The sequence below is a fragment of the Acinonyx jubatus genome, chromosome B2 (assembly GCF_027475565.1).
Source record: "Acinonyx jubatus isolate Ajub_Pintada_27869175 chromosome B2, VMU_Ajub_asm_v1.0, whole genome shotgun sequence".
Classification (NCBI taxonomy): Eukaryota; Metazoa; Chordata; class Mammalia; order Carnivora; family Felidae; genus Acinonyx; species Acinonyx jubatus.
This window is the reverse complement of record NC_069385.1, coordinates 110,172,463-110,192,429: the sequence shown is the minus strand read 5'-3', so window position 1 is coordinate 110,192,429 and position 19,967 is coordinate 110,172,463. Positions and strand designations below refer to the sequence as shown.

The 19,967-nt window shown below is 39.1% G+C and overlaps 1 protein-coding gene across 12 annotated transcripts in view; it reads right to left on the bottom strand.

The window, feature by feature from the left end:
* Positions 1 to 19,967, bottom strand: part of USP49 (ubiquitin specific peptidase 49) — a 104,489-nt gene that overhangs the window by 63,043 nt on the left and 21,479 nt on the right. For 9 of the 12 annotated variants that reach the window (XR_008298612.1, XM_053222803.1, XM_053222806.1 and 6 more), the window contains one exon: positions 6,546 to 6,619. The exons of the other annotated variants lie outside the window; for them this stretch is intronic. The gene's annotated coding sequence lies outside the window, so the exon portion shown is untranslated. The remainder of the gene's footprint in view (positions 1 to 6,545; positions 6,620 to 19,967) is intronic. 12 annotated transcript variants of the gene reach the window in all.

The following is a 19,967-nucleotide window of genomic DNA, read 5'->3' as shown; positions in this document are numbered from 1 at the left end:
ATACATACACATATATATATATGTATGTATTTTGTTTGTGTGCCTTTAATTATCGTGACTATTGATCTTTCTTCTCTTTATGTGAATTGTCCATTCCTGTCTTTTACATTGGGTTCTTCATTCTTTAGAACTGACATGTAAAAACACTTTGTGTGTTAATAAAATCAGAGTACGTGCTTCCAAAAAGGAAAAAAAAAAAGGCCCTCAAATTACAAATTTAAAAATACTAAAGATTAGCTTAAAAACATGAATATATATTACCTACCAAGAAATCATGTGACTGAGTGAAGTCAACTTTCTGTAATAGTATATGATATGATTACAGGGCATTCAGATAAATGTCAAAAAACAAAGAAAGGAATACAGAAGACGTATCAGATATTCATATCTCCAAGAAACCATGACATTCCCAGGTAATTATTGTTCAAATCTACTAATTTCCACTTGCACTTCTTCCCACCAGACCTCAGGCCTAGATATGGCACTCCTATTCACCTGACTTGAAAACCTGACATTCTCTTTAACACCTTATTCATGTCACCGTCAAGTCAGGTTACCAACGCCTACTAATTTGTATTCAGAAATGAGAGTATAAGACTGAGGGCTAAGTTCTTTGTTACAGTAGCTCATTTAAGAGAATGGAATCAAATGCACCCCACACCCCCAAGGTTCTTAAACCTAATTACCTTCCTCATTGCTACTGCTACTCTCTCCCCCTCAGTCTAGGCTCTTAACACTGCAGGCCTGTGTTATTACTACTTCAAGTGCTAGTTGATCTTGATGCCTATCTTTTTAGATCTACCATATCTCTTAACTATTATCACTGTATTAAACAAAAACAGCGTTTTTACCCTAGACTATATTCCCTTGCTTAAAAAATCCACAACGGTTGGGGTGCTTGGCTGGCTCAACTGGTAGAACATGCAACTCTTGATTTTGGAGTCATGAGTTCAAGCCCCACACCACATTGGGCATAGAGCTCACATAAAAAACAAACAAAACCCACAATAATTATCTATCTAACATCCAATAGATAGTTGATACACAGAAAGCATATTTATTTTAAAAAATCTATCTCAAACACGGCATTACCTTTTACTAGGCCTGCAACTTTAAATTTGTTTCCATATTCATTAAAATGAGGTATGATATCTATATGCCTCAGAGTGGATGTCGATGATTGAATGAAATAATTTATGTGACAGTGCCTAGCATATAGGAGGTGCTCAAAAAATACCAGGTGAATAGCACTAATGTGAATGAATATTCTAACCTCAATAACATTTGAATGGATTTTTAAATGACAGAAAAGACCAAGTGTCTAACACAACTCCTGGGATGTTGCATGTACTCGATAATATATGTTACAACTTGGGCTTCCAGTAAAGCATGGAAGAATGAATACATGTTTATCTCCTTTCCTCTCAAAATCCCATTAAAATCCCAGTAAAGGGCAATAAAGGGCATAAATTCATAGGGACACAAAGAGTGGCAAATGACAGAACAGTACATGAGAGATATCACAACTTTGGAATCTGGAAAGTAAACAGAGGAATGGAAAGTTGTAACAGACAAGGGCATGCTAAAATTTAAATGCTGCCCACATCAGGGTGAACAAACAAGCAAGTGGGTCAGAACTTCAGAACCTGGGAAGGCCCAGGAATTAAAGACTCCATGTATCTCTGAAGGTAGAGGTTAAGGTGTGGGATTTAAGGGATTTAAAAGAACAAAAAAAGAGGTTGGTTGGGCATCTTTGAAATGATCCCTTACAGTTTCCCCCATCTCTGCCCTAAGCAGCCAAGTGGCTATGTCTTTCCCACTCTGGCAGAAGACTGGGATTTTATGTGAACCCTAGACATTCTGGTCTTTAGTATACCAGGCATGGCTAGAAATGGGCACCTGGCAGGTAGCAATGCTAAATAGACAACAGCCATTTGGTGCATTCTGATTAAGGTCACAATGCCACCCAATTGGAAGAAAAAAAAAAAAAAGAGCTTCTATTCAAGTGTATCCTAAAATTAAAATAATCTTTAGAGGCAATTTTTGGTCATTCATATTTTGAATGTCAGTTTTTTTTTCCATTAATATTCTAATGGTATTCCTAGTTGTCTGCATTTAGAAATGACTGAAGTCAGTGAGTGATATGATAGACATCCAGCCAGTGAGCAGAGTCTGATGGCCGCATTAGTTAACCTTCAAGTCATTATTAAGTGACTCAATCTAATGAGCCAAGTAATCTCTTTCTGTATAAAAGTCTATTAAACAAATTACAGGGTCCTGGGAGCAACTCACCAGGCAAGGAAAATCTCACGGATGTATGAACATTTTTCTTCAAATAATGAAAAACAATTAGAATAAATTTAACATCGGTTGGTATTGAATTTTTTAAAGTTAAATTTCTTGACAAAAGCGGCGCCAACTTGAAAACAAAACAAGATTAAAACAGCCACAACAGGGGTGATAAGATAGGCTACCTTTATTGCTCCATGTATGATTTGAAAAATCCCAAACCACTTGTACCTGTTTTTTTTTTAATAATAAAAAATAAAATCACAACATGTTAAGCAGTTTCCACTTTATCCTCAGCAGTCAGTCACTGAGAAACAACAGTCATTGTTCAAGACCCACAGCAGCCATCACCAACTCTGAGACTCCCCTGAAGAGGGGGCTGTGCCTAGACCAAAGGACTCCAAGGCTGGAATGGAAGCTCCATGAGGGTAGAGGCGTTTTTGTTTTTATTTTGTGCACTGACTTATTTCCGGCCCCTAGAACAGGACTGGAACGTATTAGATGCTCAGTTAATATTGTCAAATAAAAGATTGTCCTGAAAGGTCCTTTTGGTTGCTCCCACATTCCAATTGTGGCACATATCAGAGGGGTCATTGGCAAGGTTGGACAGTATTCCCACTTCAAATCAAGCCCTTCTTTCTCCAGATTTCTCCAGACTATAATCTGGAATATACCCTCTAGCACAATTATGAAAAAGGAGCAGAAGTTTCATTTCTCTCGACCAGGGGCACAGCCTCAGTCTATCAGGATGTCACTAGAATGTATAGGGAAATGTTGTGTGGTGGGCACCACCTGTGACCACCCATAATCCACTCAATCACTAGACAGGGCACCATGACTTTCTGGTTCACACTGGGCTCATTTTTATGTTCTAACATAGAAATAAACCTTAGTCCTTCTCACTGCAAATGTAGAGAAGAGTAGCCTTATTTTACATTCCGCAAGTCTTTCCTGGATTAAGGAAGACAGTTATATGCTCCTATCTGTTTCTGTATTCAGTTGGTTATTCATCACGTAGCCTTTGGAAAACTCCACTACATACTTGCAAGCAAATAATGTTTTAGTACTGTCATGAACATAGTTTTGACTCCTGAAAGAGTCTCAGGGACCTCTAAACGACTCTTAAAGACACTGTTGTAAAAGGTATGTATACTAACAGCCATAACTGATCAACACGTGGAAGGGATTCAAACAGGAAATGGAGTTAAAAAAGATAGAGAGGATGGGACACCTGGGTGGCTCAGTCCGTTAAAGCAGCCAACTCTTGGTTTCCGTTCAGGTCATGATGTCATGGTTCATGAGACTGAGCCCCACACTGGGCTCTGAGCTGACAGTGCAGAGCCTGCTTGGGATTCTCTCCCTCTCTCTCTCTCTCTCTCTGCCCCTCCCCTGTTTGTGTGTGCGCTCTCTCTCTCAAAATAAATAAAACAAACATTAAAAAAAAAAAAAAGGAGGGGCGCCTGGGTGGCGCAGTCGGTTAAGCGTCCGACTTCAGCCAGGTCACGATCTCGCGGTCCGGGAGTTCGAGCCCCGCGTCGGGCTCTGGGCTGATGGCTCAGAGCCTGGAGCCTGTTTCCGATTCTGTGTCTCCCTCTCTCTCTGCCCCTCCCCCGTTCATGCTCTGTCTCTCTCTGTCCCAAAAATAAATAAACGTTGAAAAAAAATAAATAAACTAGTTTAATGAAAACATATTTAAAAAAATAAATAAATAAAATAAAAAAAAAAAAAGGAGACAGGAAAACATCACTGACTACATATGATCACAGTTTACAAGAAAGCCAAAACATTTTATCAGTGTTGTTATTACCTTAAATGTTGCTTACCCTTTGTACTTTACCATATTTCAACAGGAAATGAACTGCTATGTGAGGAAAAGCCAATGTTTCTCCCTGACAAGACAGACCTCAGAACAAAACCCACGTACTCTAACTCCTTACAGTTCCTATACAAATATTGATTGTTAATGTATATTTACTGTTTAGACCATCACTTCTAAGTGACATTCTAATTATAAGACACATAAGTCACCTTTCTCCTGCCTTGCCTTTCCTTGCACAACTTTCTGCTGTCATTCAAATATTATTTAACAGAACAAAAGAACAATTTCCAGTCACTAATCAGCTCCAAAATGCTGCACGGTTCAATCTTTCTGAGTGCCCGTTTCTACAAATAGCAGCTAAATGGCAATCTACAAAAGCAACTCACTCTAATCCCTTTTAAACATGTACATATCGGTCCTTAGCCAGGTGCAAGTGATTTTCTATCTACTACATACGATTCAGAAAAAAGCAAAACAGCTGTATTCATTTAAGTATGGTCCAAGACAAATAATTATTTACAGATTATCTTCTCACACCATCCTTTTCCCCATACTTAAGAAGATACATGATTTCAAATTTTCCTTCCCACAGTCATGCAAAAACAGATTAGCTATGGTGACTTTTTCAGGAAATATTTGGCTCTGTTATCTCACTTAAATTTATACCCACCTTAACAAACCTTATGAGTTTATAAAGTAGGCCAGCAGTTGCAAACTCTGGAACAGACGATCTAGGTTTGAATCCTAAAGATGCCACTGGCAATGTGACTTTGGACAAGTTACTTAATCTGTGCCTCAGTTCCTTCAACTTTTAAAATAAAGATAACAGCAGCATCTGCCTCATAAGTACATGATGGGGTTAAATGAGATAATGAAGAAATAGGTAAACACTTAAAACAGTGCCTAACACGGAAAAAAGTACTTAGTAAATGGTAACTCTGTTTTTATATATTAGTCTTCTGAAATAGAGCAGACAGAACAGTCCATAACAATCTAATAGAGCCCCAGAACAATACAGGAGGAAAATATTAAGGAGAGATGACTATCTTAGTGTCCTTCCTTCTTAAAAATAGGTAATTGTCTGCACTACCTAAGAAAGTGCTGACAAGCCATGGAAAAGATATCAAAGACATTTTCATAATTATTATAATTCTGTGAAACAAGAAAAAAAACCTCAAAAAGACTTGTCCCTCAAAATAGACTGGAAGAGTCTTAACAGAAAATTTGACATACCTATCTAGAAACAAGAGAATCATGCATTCTGCTTTAAAACAGATACTTCTGTGGGCAAGATAAGACTATCCCAGCCAGAAGGTAGTTTTATGCATGTGTCCCTGTAAGCATCATGTACACCATGAGATATGCAATAAGAGCCGAAGGTGTCTAATTCTATTCTCACATACAGTCTAGCAGCATACTTGGAGGGAACTGAAGCTTGAAACCAAAAAGAACACTTTCACGAAAAATTTTAAAAATCCATGCCACCATGGTTAACCTTATCATAAGATGGCTTAACTCCTGCAGTGTATCAGAAAAAGATTCATCTGTGGAAGGCTGGTACATAAAAAGGCTAACTGGGATACAGAGGAAAATTATAGCTAACGCTTTTACTGAACATTTACTATGTTCCAGGCATTATTCCAAGTGTTTTAGATGTATTATCTAATTAATCCTCAACATCACGATTAAACAGGAATTTTACTGTCCCCACTTACACCCAAGGAATTGAGGCACAGAAAAATTAAGTTGCCCAAATGTCAAATTAATGATAGCTAGTCAAAATCAGTTTGGCTTCTAAACCCAAGTTTTCAATCATTAGGCAAAATAGAAGGTTGCACAAATACATATCATACACTCATATACCCTGGGGGGTAGGGGTGGGGGGCTAAGGTTTAGGAAGAGGATTTTGGTTATCTATGACATTTGAATTATTGACAATAAGAATGTATGGACTTGTATGATTAAAAAAATTTATCTCTCATAAATTAGCCACACATTTTATTGGGCTTTCCGTGGAATTCCACTGACATAATGTGCACGTGCCTAAATGAACAGGATGGCCACAGTGAGCCTAACATCATAGTGGCTGGCAGTATTTGGAAAATGAGAAGGGGTGGTTAATACCCTTGATAGGTCGTGACGTATGTGGTCTCTATCTAGCCACCAGTAAGCTTCAAGACCCACCCTAGACTTGTTTTTTAGTATGGTTGCTGATCTATAGGTCCTACTTTTGTCTTCAAATATGGTTATGTCCCCTCATAGCTTAAGTCAGCTCATAGTACTGAAAAATTCACAACAGTAAGAAGGAAAGAGATGGTCAAAGTTCAGAATGGGGTTAAGACAAATATAGGGACTGATCACTCACCCTAATGGATACCAACCTTGACCACTTACTACAGATTGGCCATACATAATACTATTACAGTTTTTTTCTTACCCATTAAACAAGTTTTTTCCATCTTCTTCCATATTATTCCACAGCCATTGATTAGGTTTCCTCTTCTCTATTACCTATGGGGGAAATAATCCATAAGGCTGGGCTAATATACAGCAAGAGAAAAAAAAGCAATTTCTTGAATTTTATTTATAAATTCAAAATAAAAAGGATCAGTACCTATGATATATGACTACATGGAGTTTAGGTTTAAAAACTCAATGAAACTTGGGGCGCCTGGGTGGCTCAGTCGGCTGAGTGACCGACTTCAGGTCATGATCTCACAGTTTGTGAGTTCGAGCCCTGTGTCGGGCTCTGTACTGACAGCTCAGAGCCTGGAGCCTGCTTCGGATTCTGTGTCTGCCTCTCTTTCTGCCCCTCCCCCACTCATGCTCGGTCTCTGTCTCAGAAATAAACATTAAAAATTTAAAAAAAAAACTCAGTAAAACAGCTATTAATCTGAGGAGTAATGACCTCAATAATTATGATGATGATCTTGAAAACTGGGAAATTATAAGTTGGCTTAATTCTGAAAACTATTAATAAGACTCCAAATGTTCAAATATTTTCCATGTAGATTCTACTTATAGCATTTAAACTGCTGCGATATCCTTTTTTTTCAATATTTATTTATTTTTGAAGAGAGAGAGAGAGAGACAGAGCACAAGTGGGGGAGGGGTAGAGAGACAGGGAGACAGAATCTGAAGCAGCCTCCAGGCTCCGAGCTGTCAGCACAGAGCCCGACGCGGGACTCGAACTCACAAACCGTGAGATTGTGACCTGAGCTCAAGTCGGACGCTTAACCAACTGAGCCACCCAGGTGCCCCTAAACTACTGCAATATATTTTTGAGTGGGAAGAGTGGAATTACAGATACATAAAATAAATCGCTACAGTAGGAACAAACTAACAGAAGACATCCTTTTAAATGGTCATTAAAAATAAAGTCCCTAACAAACGAATTTCAAGCTTACCTCCTAGTGAAACTTGCTGAGTTCTCAGGTTTTCTGGTATTATGCAAGGCAAGAGTACAGGATGCAGAGTAACAGAGACCAGTTATCATCATGATGTCCACTTACTAGTACAAGACCTTATGCAAGTTTCTTAATTTGTCTGAGCCTGTCTTCTCATATACTTCACAGCACTGGTATAGGGACTAAATGAGAATGTAGGTAAAATGCTAGGTCACTACCTAGCACATAGCTGATGATCAATAAAGATTTAGCTTCCTTCCTTTATCTTTCTACCTTTAGAGCAATTTTCAGGGCTTGAGAAGGAGAAAATCCATTCTTGAAAACCTTATTTTTACTCCATCAAGTAATAACAATAACAATGATGATGATAATGAGGAGGAGGAGGATAGCTGCCCACGGCACGTATGTAGCCTTTAATGTGTGCCACTCATCTAAGCACTCTCGCACATATTAACTCATTCACTTCTCACAACAACTATGACTTAAGTATTATCTTTATTCCCATTTCACAGACATTGAAACTGAGGCACAAATAAGTTCCACAGTTACTAAGGGGCAGAGCTAGGATTCAAAATCAGGCTTCTGCTCTTAAGAAATACTAGCACCAAGGACTAACATCCAAATGAGACCAGCGATGCCCTTCCTTGAAGAGCTCTCTAATATTAATGTGGTCAGACAGGTAATGTTCAGATGGCTTACCAAGTAGAATAGATTCATATTCTAGGTAAAGTTAACTAAACATATAAAATAAATATAACTAAATATTAAATATAACTAAGATTTAATATACAAACTATACTATATATAGCTTATATTTTAAAATATAATTTGTATATTATGTATCTCAAAATGTTTTTAATATGTATTTTATAACATATTTTCTAAAGTTTAGAAAGTTCATCAAGAGAATATTAATAAATTTAAATCTGAAAAAAAATCTAACCAAGATTATGCCTTTCTTGGCAAGGTCAGTTACATGGTACATTCCAAAATACAAACATTCGTTATCCTATCTATACTTGTCTGTAACTATCTTCCCCTGTAAACTCCTGCAGGACAACAATAGTACCTCTTCTTACTTACTGTGAACATCAGTAATGTCTAAAACTGTGCCTAGTCTTTACAAGACGCTCAATAAATACTGATGAAAGAACACGCTGGATATTAAACAAAGAAAATTTTTTTCTTTTTTTTAATGTTTATTTATTTTTGAGAGAGAGAGGGAGAGAGACAGTGCGAGTGGGGGAGGGGCACAGAGAGAGAGGGAGACAAAGAATCTGAATCAGGATCCAGGCTCTGAGCTGGCAGCACAGAGCCCAATGTAGGGCTCGAACTCATGAACTGCGAGATCATGATCTGAGCCGACGTCGGAAGCTCAACCAACTGAGCCACCCAGGCGCCCCAAAGAGAATTTTCAAATCCATCTGTCATTTCTATTCACATTCTAAGGCACCAACGCTCTAGGCTTACTTCCAACCACCCATCCACTCTATGATTTTAGTACCAGCAAGGCCTTGCTGGATTTAAGTGCTTTCTTTGACCTGGTCCCATTTTTGGCCTATTCCAATCTATAAGCTCATATAGCAAAATGTTTTACTACAAAAAGTCTCAAGTATACAATTAATTAATCAGAAGACTCATGCAAGAATGCATGCATGCAACAGATTGTTATAGCACTCTATGGTTTTCAAGGTGCTTCCAAGCATACCTCTCAGGTGCCTGAAGACAACGCTGAGAGCAGACAAGGCAGGTGTGGTAAGCCAGGAAGCTACATCTAATGTTGATTGTTTTGAAGTGGAAACGTATTTTCACTGTTACTGCTGAAGAGCCAATGGCTTAGAACCTGAGTTAGATGCTTTCTCTGTAATTTTAAGTCAATTTCATAAGTAACTTTTTAAATTATGAATGATCAGTCATATCTAATCAAAATAAAAATAGGCCAAAAGCCTTAGGAGATACAAAGGCAGACTAAACTCATACAATAAGGAAAAATTTTACATTCATCCACCACTAAATAGAGAAACCTCATGGAAAATTATAAGAACACCATAATTAAATGTCTCTTGGATGCCAAATTAGGAAGTCTGGGTTCGACTGGCAGGAAGAGAGAAAGCTAGGCTGGATATCAGCAAGCCTAGATTTCAGTCCACACTCTATTACTAAAGAGTTTTGTGATCTCCAGGCCCACTCAAATTTGAAATTCCACAATTTGTACATGTCGCCCAGAGTAAATAATCATGTAAAAAGAAACATTTAACTCTACATTTCAGAGCACAGTATGCATAGCATGAACAAAAGCTTCAAGATCTGTTGATTTTACTGTTCTAAGTTATTAGTTGCCATGGGTTTCACCCATTAATGGCTCTAATGGTTTACGTTCGAATTTAGGATCTCCACACAGAAACTGCAAAACAGATTTATGATTTTCTGTGAAATACAAGAGGTGCTAGGACTGATCTTACACACTCTGACCATGATTCAGAATAATCTAGGTGGGACCACCTGGGTGGCTCAGTTAAGTGTCCAACTCTTGATTTCAGCTCATCATCTCACAGTTCATGAGTTTAAGCCCCACGTTGGGATTCTCCCTTTTCCTTCTGCTCCTCCCCAACTCAAGCTTGCTCTCTCTCACTCTCTCTAAGTAAGTAAGCTTAAAAAAAAAAAAAGAATAATCTAGGTGGCAAAATCTAAGTTCACTTGCCAAATGAATTGATTTCTTACAAACTGTTTATTAAAGTGCTTTTTCGGGACACCTGGGTGGCTCAGTCCAACTCCTCATCTTGGCTCAGGTCATGATCTCAAGCCCAGCATTGGGCTCTGTGCTGACAGCATGGAGTCTGTTTGGGACACTCTCTCTCTCTCTCTCTCTCTCTCTCTCTCTCTCCTTCCCTCCCTCCCTCCCTCCCTCCCCCTTTCCCTCTCTCTCTGCTCCTCCCCTGCTCTCTCTCTCTTTCCCCTCTCAAAATAAATATATAAACTAAAAAGAAATGTTTTTTCACCATTAAACAGAAATATGGTCCATGAGTTTATGAAGCTATGTTATACAGTGTACATGGGATATCAACCTAGACTATGAACTTTCTGAGAAGAGGTCGTTTCTCATTCTAGTGTCCTATTGACTTAATATATACTGTTGGTTGCATGAACTGCTGATAGAGGACCCCCTCTTTTAAACTGGCCTTGATCTCAAATTTTACTTCTTAGGCATTATGCTTTCTAACATTTACAAAGTATTTTCAACTAAAAACTTCATATGGCATTTGCCACTGTAAGCCATAACTTTTCTCATCTCTACATATGCACATTTGTTTTAGAATAAAACGCTGCGCGTTGTTTCAGCCTTCTGAAATAAAAATATATTGGGACCAATACAATGATGTATAAGAGATCCAGAGTGTCAAGCGACACATTAGAAAGATGGTCAAGTGACACATTAGAATTTTTTTCCCCCTAAATTCCTGTGTGGTGGTTAGAATCAAAAAAGTTCTAGAAGTCTACCTGTGTTGATTGATTTCCATATCTAATAAGACACTAGATGGGCCTGTTTATTCATAAGGGGCATGAGAACACAGGAGACTGCAAGAGCCTTAGCAAATCCTCGTATTAGCAGTGTGACCCTGGGCAGTTCACTGATGTCTTGGGAATCTCTACAGTCTCCCGTGTGAATAGATACAACATCAGCTCTACTCCCTTCCAAGGGTGCTGCATCAATCAGGCAAGAAAACGTGTGTGGAAGTGCACTGTAAACTGACAAGGGCTGCACATGGGTTAGGTCTTCTTTCCTTTGCTACCAAAAATAGCAGAGACTTTAGATCATTATTGTGGTGAGAAGAGACAGTGATATTTGAACATTTCAGGTGTTTGGGGGGGACATGCTAGGATAAAAGAACCTGATCTCTCATGTGGAGCGCAAGAATCCTAAAATGTATTTGGTATCTGCGTCTTTTAGTTAAATAACATCTTGGTCTTACCTACCAACTTATAGGGATTAAAAGGCATAAGATCTTAGCCACACTGGGGATTTCTTCTCACCAAAAAATAAAATGACTTATTTTATTATTTTTAAAAATTTTTTAATGTTTATTTTATTTTTGAGAAAGAGAGAACGAGAGACTGAGCATGAGCGGGGGAGGGGCAGAGAGAGAGGGAGACACAGAATCCGAGGCAGGCTCCAGGCTCTGGGCTGTTAGCACAGAGCCCGACAGGGCTTGAACCCACAAACCACAAGATCAAGACCTGAGCCGAAGTTGGATGCTTAACCGACAGAGCCACCCAGGCGCCCCCCAATATAAAAGCACTTAAAAGCAATAGCATAGTATGCTTGCATTCTCCCCAGTCATCCAAGATAAATACATGCAAACAAAAGCAATACCAGATCCCATTTAGTGTGCAGAGAAGCAGTGACAGCCACGAAAACAGCCTTCCATAGAGCACACACCGGAATTGGTATTTCATCACTGTGCTTAAATCTAATGCTGCTTTTATACTCCCCACATATAATAAATACTATTAATTGGTAGAGTTCAGCCTGCCAGCATACATTCAAACCATTTTAAAAACATTAGTTGTCATTACCAAGCACGTTTTATAAATACCATACAACAATTTTGTCAGCACAGAGCAGCAATTTTAATGGGAAGAGAACATTTATGAACAATTTATTATACTCCTACTAGATACCGTGCTGTGTGAGGTGTTTTCGCATATATTTGTGCATTTAATTCTCACAAACGAGGTAGGTGTCAGTGGCACTTTACAGATGAAGAATGGACACTCAAATTGGTTATTAAATGACTAGTCCAGGATCACACAGCAAAAAAAAAAAAAAAAAAAAAAAGCAGTACCTAGGCCCCAAGATAATTAGTGCAATTCAGTAACTCTACATCAGTGGCAAAGAACATGAGGTTTAATTAAGTAAAGTTTTGTGCCATGGTAAAATTTAGTTGGCAGTTAGCAATATCCTGAGACACTTTACATATCTTGTTCAAGAAGAGACTGAACTGTAAATATGCACTCCTTCCGTAGAAACAGTTTCTGATTTTAAATTTTAAACATAAAGACTTAGCACTGCAGGCTGGCTCAGTCAGTAGAACATGAGACTCTTGATTTTTGGGGTCATGAGTTGAAGCCCCACGTTGGGTGCAGAGCTTACTTAAGAAAAAAAAAAAAAGACATCACTGCAACTAGTTCTTTTCAGAGATAACTCTGCAAAAGAAATATAAATTCACTAGAGTCAATAACTGTTTTGTAAAGAAGCTATCTCTTGGAAATCATATCAAAATAAGTGCCAAAAATTACTTACAAACGTGAAAACATTTTAAGAATTTTGAATATTAGAAAAATGCTTCCTATAATCACAGCTCTTAAAATCTCTTAAAAGCTAACTCTAACCTACATATCACTATCTGCTATACTATACAGTGATATTGTTGGTTTTCTCTGAAAATTCCCGTTAAAAAATCAGGTATTTATAAGGGCTCAGTTGGTTGAACGTCCAACTTCCACTCAGGTCATGATCTCGCGGCCAGTGAGTTCAAGCCCCACATCGGGCTCTGTGCTGACAGCTCAAAACACGGAGAGTGCTTTGGGTTCTGTGTCTCCCTCTCTGATTCTCCCCCGCTCAAGCTCTGTATGTCTCTCTCCTTCAAAGATAAATAAACATTAAAAAAATTTAAAAAAAACAACAGGTATTTATAAAATAAACATTTTAGAAGGGCTCTAAAATGGACAGTACTAATGATACAAAAAGATTTAGGACCATATATCTGTACCAAGCAATGACATGTTAGGAGTGTTTGGACAAGAATCAAAACCCTGTAGAGCTTTCCAACTAAATGGTTCTAGCAAAAGCCTGATGGCTACATTGTTATCTGGTTATAGTATTCCAAGATACAAAATAAACCTAGATTTTAAAAATATAAAACTGTATCAAGTTATAAAACACCACCCTAATTAGGTGTTGTGGTTAAGAAAGCAGGTTTAGGGAGCACCTGGGTGGCTCAGTTGGTTAAGTGTCCAACTTCGGTTCAGGTCATGATCTGGCAGTTCATGAGTTTGAGCCTCACATCTGGCTCTGTGCTGTCAGTACTGAGCCTGCTTCAGATCCTGTCCACACCCTCTCTCTGCCCCCCTTCTCCATCTCTCAAAAACAAACATTTAATAATAAGCAAAAATAAATAAAACATACATGTAAAAGAAATTAAGGCCTCTCATTACTGAGTTAATTTGTTTCCAAGTTTAGAATTTAAAACATAATAAAAAGGGTGTCTGGGTGGCTCAGTCAGTTCAGCGTCAGACTCTTGATTTCTGCTCAGATCATGATCTCATGGTTTGTGAGATTGAGCCCCTTGACGGACTCTATGCTGACAGCACAGAGCCTGCTTGGGATTCTCTCTCTCCCTATCTTTCTGCCCTTCCCCACTGGCGCTAGCTCAAGTGTGTGTGCTCTCTCACAAAATAAGTAAATGAATATTTTTTTTAAACCATAGAAAAAGAAGCAAAATCCTAACATTCTTGATAGCAGTCAGGGTGGTGATTAACCTGGGGTGGGGCATAAGGGAGGATCAGACAGGGAACTTTTACACTTACACGGGATGGTTATCCCGGCTTTTGTTTCACTGGTCTTTATTTTATGTTTATTTTTTTAATGTTTATTTATTTTTGAGAGAGGCAGAGTGTGAGCAGGGGAGGAGCAGAGAGAGAGAGGGAGACACAGAATTGGAAGCAGGATCCAGGCTCCAGGCTGTCAGCACAGCGCCTGAAATGGGGCTTGAACTCTCGGACCATGATATCATGACCTGAGCCAAAGTCAGATGCTTAACCGACTGAGCCATCCAGGTGCCTTGGTCTTTAAAATGTACATGATGTTTTGGGGCATCTGGCTGGCTCAATCAGTAGAGCATGAAACTCTTGAGCCCCACTGGGTAGAGAGATCACTTAAAAATGAAAGCTTGGGGTGCGTGGGTGGCTCAGTTGGTTAAGTGTCCGACTTTGACTCAGGTCATGATCTCCTGGTCTGTGGATTCGAGCCCTGTGTCCGGCTCTCTGCTGTCAGCATGGAGCCCACTTCATATCCTCTGTCTCCATCTCTCTGCCCCTCCCCCTCTCATTCTCTCTCTCTCTCACAAAAATAAACACGAAAAATAAAAGAAAATAAATATAAAATCTTTTTAAAAATCTTTTAAAAATATAACAAAATGTATGTCCTAAAATATATCTCACATATATAATATTTCACAATAAATAAATTAGACAAAATAAGTTAAAACATTTCGAAAGTATAATGAGAAAGCACATTTTAATCTTAGAAAAGGGGGAGAGGAAAAAAAACAAAAAATAAAATAAATGCTGTATCATTCTAAGTGTTCTAGATTACTTCAGATTATGTATGCAACAGCTTAGCTCAGTTATGGAAACATTTCCAAAAGACTCCATTCAACCGTATGAGACGTTATTTTTCTTTGTGGGTTAGTTCTTACGAAGGGTATTGTTGATTCCCTGGGAGCACGTCTTTATGATCATAAAACCTGGAGGTTGTAAGGAATGTCAGAAGGCTTCTCTTACAACATGTTCACTTTCCACACAAGGGAACGTTAGACCCCTTCGCTTCCAAATAACAGGTTTCCCCACTCTGCTCCCAGCTGTTGCAGCTAGCCACCAACGTGACACAAAGGGGCAGATCCTGTTTTCTCAATTACTTTGAAACAGTGACTAGAGAAAAGGTGAATTTATACCAACCATCAGGAATCTAGACCTAATATGTACCCCAACAGATGCCAGTACCTACAGAGGAGCCTGGTGCCTCAGTCAAAGAAGGCATTCTGGAAACATGTGCGTAAGTGAATTTAGTCAAAAGTACAAAGCAGCGGTTCTGCCCCAAATATTTTACATATAAAAGAAAATCACCAAAGAATTCTATGTCATCATATAATGAATTCAGTAGTGTGCTGTGGGCAAATGTACAGAATACAGGAGGGAATAGGGAAATAAGACAAAAGATTAATGTTGCACGGGGTAAAATGGAGACAGAGGTCTTAGAGGAGAAGAACTGGGAATTAAATTTTGAAGAGCTGATAAAGAAAGCATTCTAGGATTTCTCCAAAGAAACCTGTTGATCTTTTTACACCTGCTTCCCTTTTCCACATTACTGTCAAATTTTAACAGACATATCCACATTCCCCCTCAAAGAACTTTTGGAACCCACTGAGAATGGAACAGTAGGAAGAAAGAAAAGAAACCTTTTTAAATGTTTAATATAAATTCTTCAAAACAGAAACATCTTTAAATGGTAAATACTCATTTTCTTAAGTTTTGAAGTTCACCAAAATAAAACTGGACCCCCCAAATTAATAGAAAAACATTTAAAAACAATCCCCCAGGGCACCTAGATGAGTCAGTTGGTTAAGCGTCTGACTCTTGATTTTGGCTCAGGTCATGATTTCACGATTTGTGAGCTGGAGACCCATGTTGGGCTCCATGCTAACAGCATGGAGCCTTGCTTGGGATTCTCTCTACCTCTCTCTCTCTCTGCCCCTCACCTGCTTTTCTGTGCACTTGCTCTCTCTCAAAATAAATAAAAATTTTTAAAAAATCCCTCCACACTCAGGACTGCAACCTTAAAGCTTACATAAAATTAACAGGACATGTGGGTACCATGAGCAACGGATAAAGGGCTTCTCTTTCCAGCTACTTTAATGAGAGACAACAGAGCCATACTGGTAAAGAAAAGACAACTGGAGAAGAGACTCACTTCCAGTTCTAGATAGATTAGCAAACATAAATAAGCCACTTCTGCACCCTGGCTCTGTTTCCACATCCGTAAAAGTAACATTAAGTTACTTGATGACCTAACGTTCTATTATTCTATCTGTAAACTTCCTAAAGCCACTCAGATATCATTATCTTCTAGCAAGCTACGTGTTAGGCATTCATCCATAAGGGTAGCAAAACAGAAAATGAATCTACATTATCCAGAATTCTGTACTGTAGCAAAATTTTACAATTAAACAAGCCATTCTAAGTCTTGCACTGAAAAAGTGCATTAGAGAACTAAGTTTGGATTTTCGATAAAACACAATGCATTGAACACCCACATTTACCTCTTTTGTCCTCTCCGTAACTCCACTAGAACAACAGTAAAAACAAGAGCTACAAGAGAAAAGAATAGGAGAGGAAACCACTACAAGTTTTTGGAAGCTGAAAAGCAGATGGGTAGGTTATTTGACTTAGCATAGAATGTAAAACCTAAGAGCACATTAAGGGGAAGCCCAGAGCAAACTGAATTGTGCTGGGACACACCAAAAAGCTCAGAATACCTCTGCAAGTGGGGACAGCAGACAGGGCTGAAAAAGAACAGGGTGAAAGTTCTAATCCAAGATTCCCACCCTAACCCCAAGCAGCCATTGGTCAGAAGATGGGAAGCCTATTCTGGAAACTAGAGAGACTCTGCACTTAAACACAACTGGGGGAAGGCCTAGCAGTCTAAAAAGATGGAGATTATGGGAAAGTAGATATCCTGAAAGGTAATCCCCAGCTCTTTCTTCATTCAGCTCCCCAAATGTTTCAACCAGGGATAAGCCAAAGATGGGAGCATTCTCTCTGGAGATGAATTTGCCCCACAGAAAAACACTTACGAGTACTGACTACTAGAGGTGACCTCCTAACTATCTTTTTTTTTTTTTTAAAGTTTATTTATTTTTGACAGAGACAGAGTGAGAGCATGAGCTGGGAAGGAGCAGAGAGAGGGGGAGACACAGAATCCGAAGCAGGCTCCAGGTTCTGAGCTGTCAACACAGAGCCCGATGCAGGGCTCGAACTCACAAACCGCAAGATCATGACCTGGGCCGAAGTTGGACGCTTAACTGACTGAGCCACCCAGGCGCCCCATCCTAACTATCTTATAATGAATAATAGCACCAGCCAACTTTTAGAAGCCCCCACTCTGTCAAACCCAGCTTTCAGTTTTTCAGTGGCTCATTGTGGAACATGAGTAAGACAGCCAAGGCTATATACATTTAAGAAAAATCCCCTAAATGAAAAACTAAAATAAATGATCAAATAAAGGTATTTTAAGGAAACAGATGGTACAGGAAACTGCAGGAAAAAAATGTAATTACAATTAACATACTGAGAGAAGAACTATCCCATGAAACAGAAATAGAAAACTATTAAAAAGCAACATTCACGTTGCCTGGGTGGCTCAGTTGCGACAGACTCTTGATTTTGGTTCAGGTCATGATCTCATGGTTCGTGGGATCAAGCTGTTGGGCTCCACAGCTGGCACACGGAGCTTGCTTGGGATTCTCCCTGCCTCTCTTTCTACCCCTCCCTCACTCGCACTGTCTCCGTCTCTCTCACAATAAATAAACTAAAAAAAAAAAAAAAAAAAAAAAAAGCAATATGCTGAGGGGCGCCTAGCTGGCTCAGTTGGTAGAGCATTCGACTCTTGATCTCAGGGTTCTGAGTTCAAGCCCCATGCTGGGTATAGAGATTACATAAAAGTAAAACCTTAAAAAAAAGGGGGGGGGGCAGCATTCAGAGAAAAAAACTTGAAACTTAAAAATATGATAGCAGAAACCTAATTAGAAGTGTCTGAAGATGAAGTTCAAGATATCTTCCAGAAAGCAGAGCACAGAGACAAAAAAGATGAAATATAGAAAAAAATGGGCAAATTAAAGGACCCATCAGTCCATACATTCCAAACACAAAGAATAAGAATACAAGAGGGAAAGAAGAGGAAAACCAGGGGCAAGGGAGAGAAGAGGGAGGGGCACCTGGGTGGCTCGGTTGGTTAACTGTCTAACTCTTGGTTTCAGCTCAGGTCATGATCGCAGGGTTATGGGTTTGAGCCCTGCATCTGGCTCCATGCTGACAGTGCATAGCCTACTTGGAATTCTCTCTCTCCCTCTCTCTCTACTCCTCCCCTGCTCACATGCTCACATGCACTCTCTCTCTCAAAGTAAATAAATAAAAACTTTAAAAAAGGGTGGGGGGAGAGAAGGTGGAGGCTGGTTAGAATTAAAGAATTCAAGTAAATCTCCCAGAACTGAAAAATGCATGTTTCCAGATTGAATAGGCCCCCAGTGTGCCCTATACAACAGATAAAACAAGGCTCACAGTAAGGCAGATTACCATAAAATTTCAGAACATCAGAGACAAAGATCAGCTCCTAAACCACCTCCAACTGAGGGGAAAGAAAAAAAAAAAAAAGAGTCAGAACATCATCAGACTTTTCGTTAGCAACAACAGAAGCTAAAAATCAATAGAACAATTCCTGTTAAACTCAGAAAATTATTCTATATTCTACACCCAGGTAAACTACAAATCAAGTATGAAAGAAAAAGAAGACATTTTCATACATGCAGATTCTCAAATTTACATCCTATGCACCTTTTTCTTAGGAACCTTCTGGAAGAATTGCTTAAGTATAAACAGCAAAGGGGAAAGATGTGGCATCCAGGAAGCAGGGAGTCCCAACATAGGGAGGAAATAACTGTTATATAGAAAGGTAGATCCAAGGATGATAGCTGTGCAGGTCTAGAGAACGATCTATACAGACTTTAAAAAAATAGCAGCATGAGTCTACTGCCTAAAAGTATGGCATTAAATGCCAAAAGAAACAGCTGGAAGAACAGAAAATGGGGGTCCCTGTAGAGGTCAAATGTTGGGGAGAGGGAAAGCAGGCAGGGTACTTTTTATGTTGCACACAGCTTAGCATTGATAAATATTAAATTTTTAAAAAAAAATTTTTTTTTTCAACGTTGATTTATTTTTGGGACAGAGAGAGACAGAGCATGAACGGGGGAGGGGCAGAGAGAGAGGGAGACACAGAATCGGAAACAGGCTCCAGGCTCTGAGCCATCAGCCCAGAGCCCGACGCGGGGCTCGAACTCCCGGACCACGAGATCGTGACCTGGCTGAAGTAGGACGCTTAACCGACTGCGCCACCCAGGCGCCCCATGATAAATATTAAATTTTAAAAGATTCTTCAGAAGGTTAAAGAGAATGTTTAAAAAAATTTTTTTATAATGTTTATTTTTGATGTTTTTTTTATAATGTTTTATTTTTGAGAGAGACAGAGACAGAATGCGAGTGGGTTAGGGGCAGAGAGAGAGGGAGACACAGAATCTAAAGCAGGCTCCAGGCTCTGAGCTGTCAGCACAGAGCCCAACACGGGGCTCGAACTCACGAGCTGTGAGATCATGACCTGAGCCGAAGTCGGACGCTCAACCAACTGAGCCACCCAGGCGCCCCAAAGAGAATGTTTTAAAACCACATCTAAAAAAACATGATTTCCCAAGCAAGATTTCCAAGGGAAAAACAAAATGATAAAGAAAAGAAACGTAATTTTCAAGGCAGAGCAAAATCAAGTTATTTGAAAAACACTACACCTTAGCAGAGAGTGTGGCTTTGCTTGAAAACTATGATGAGTAGGAAACAATGTTTGGCTGACA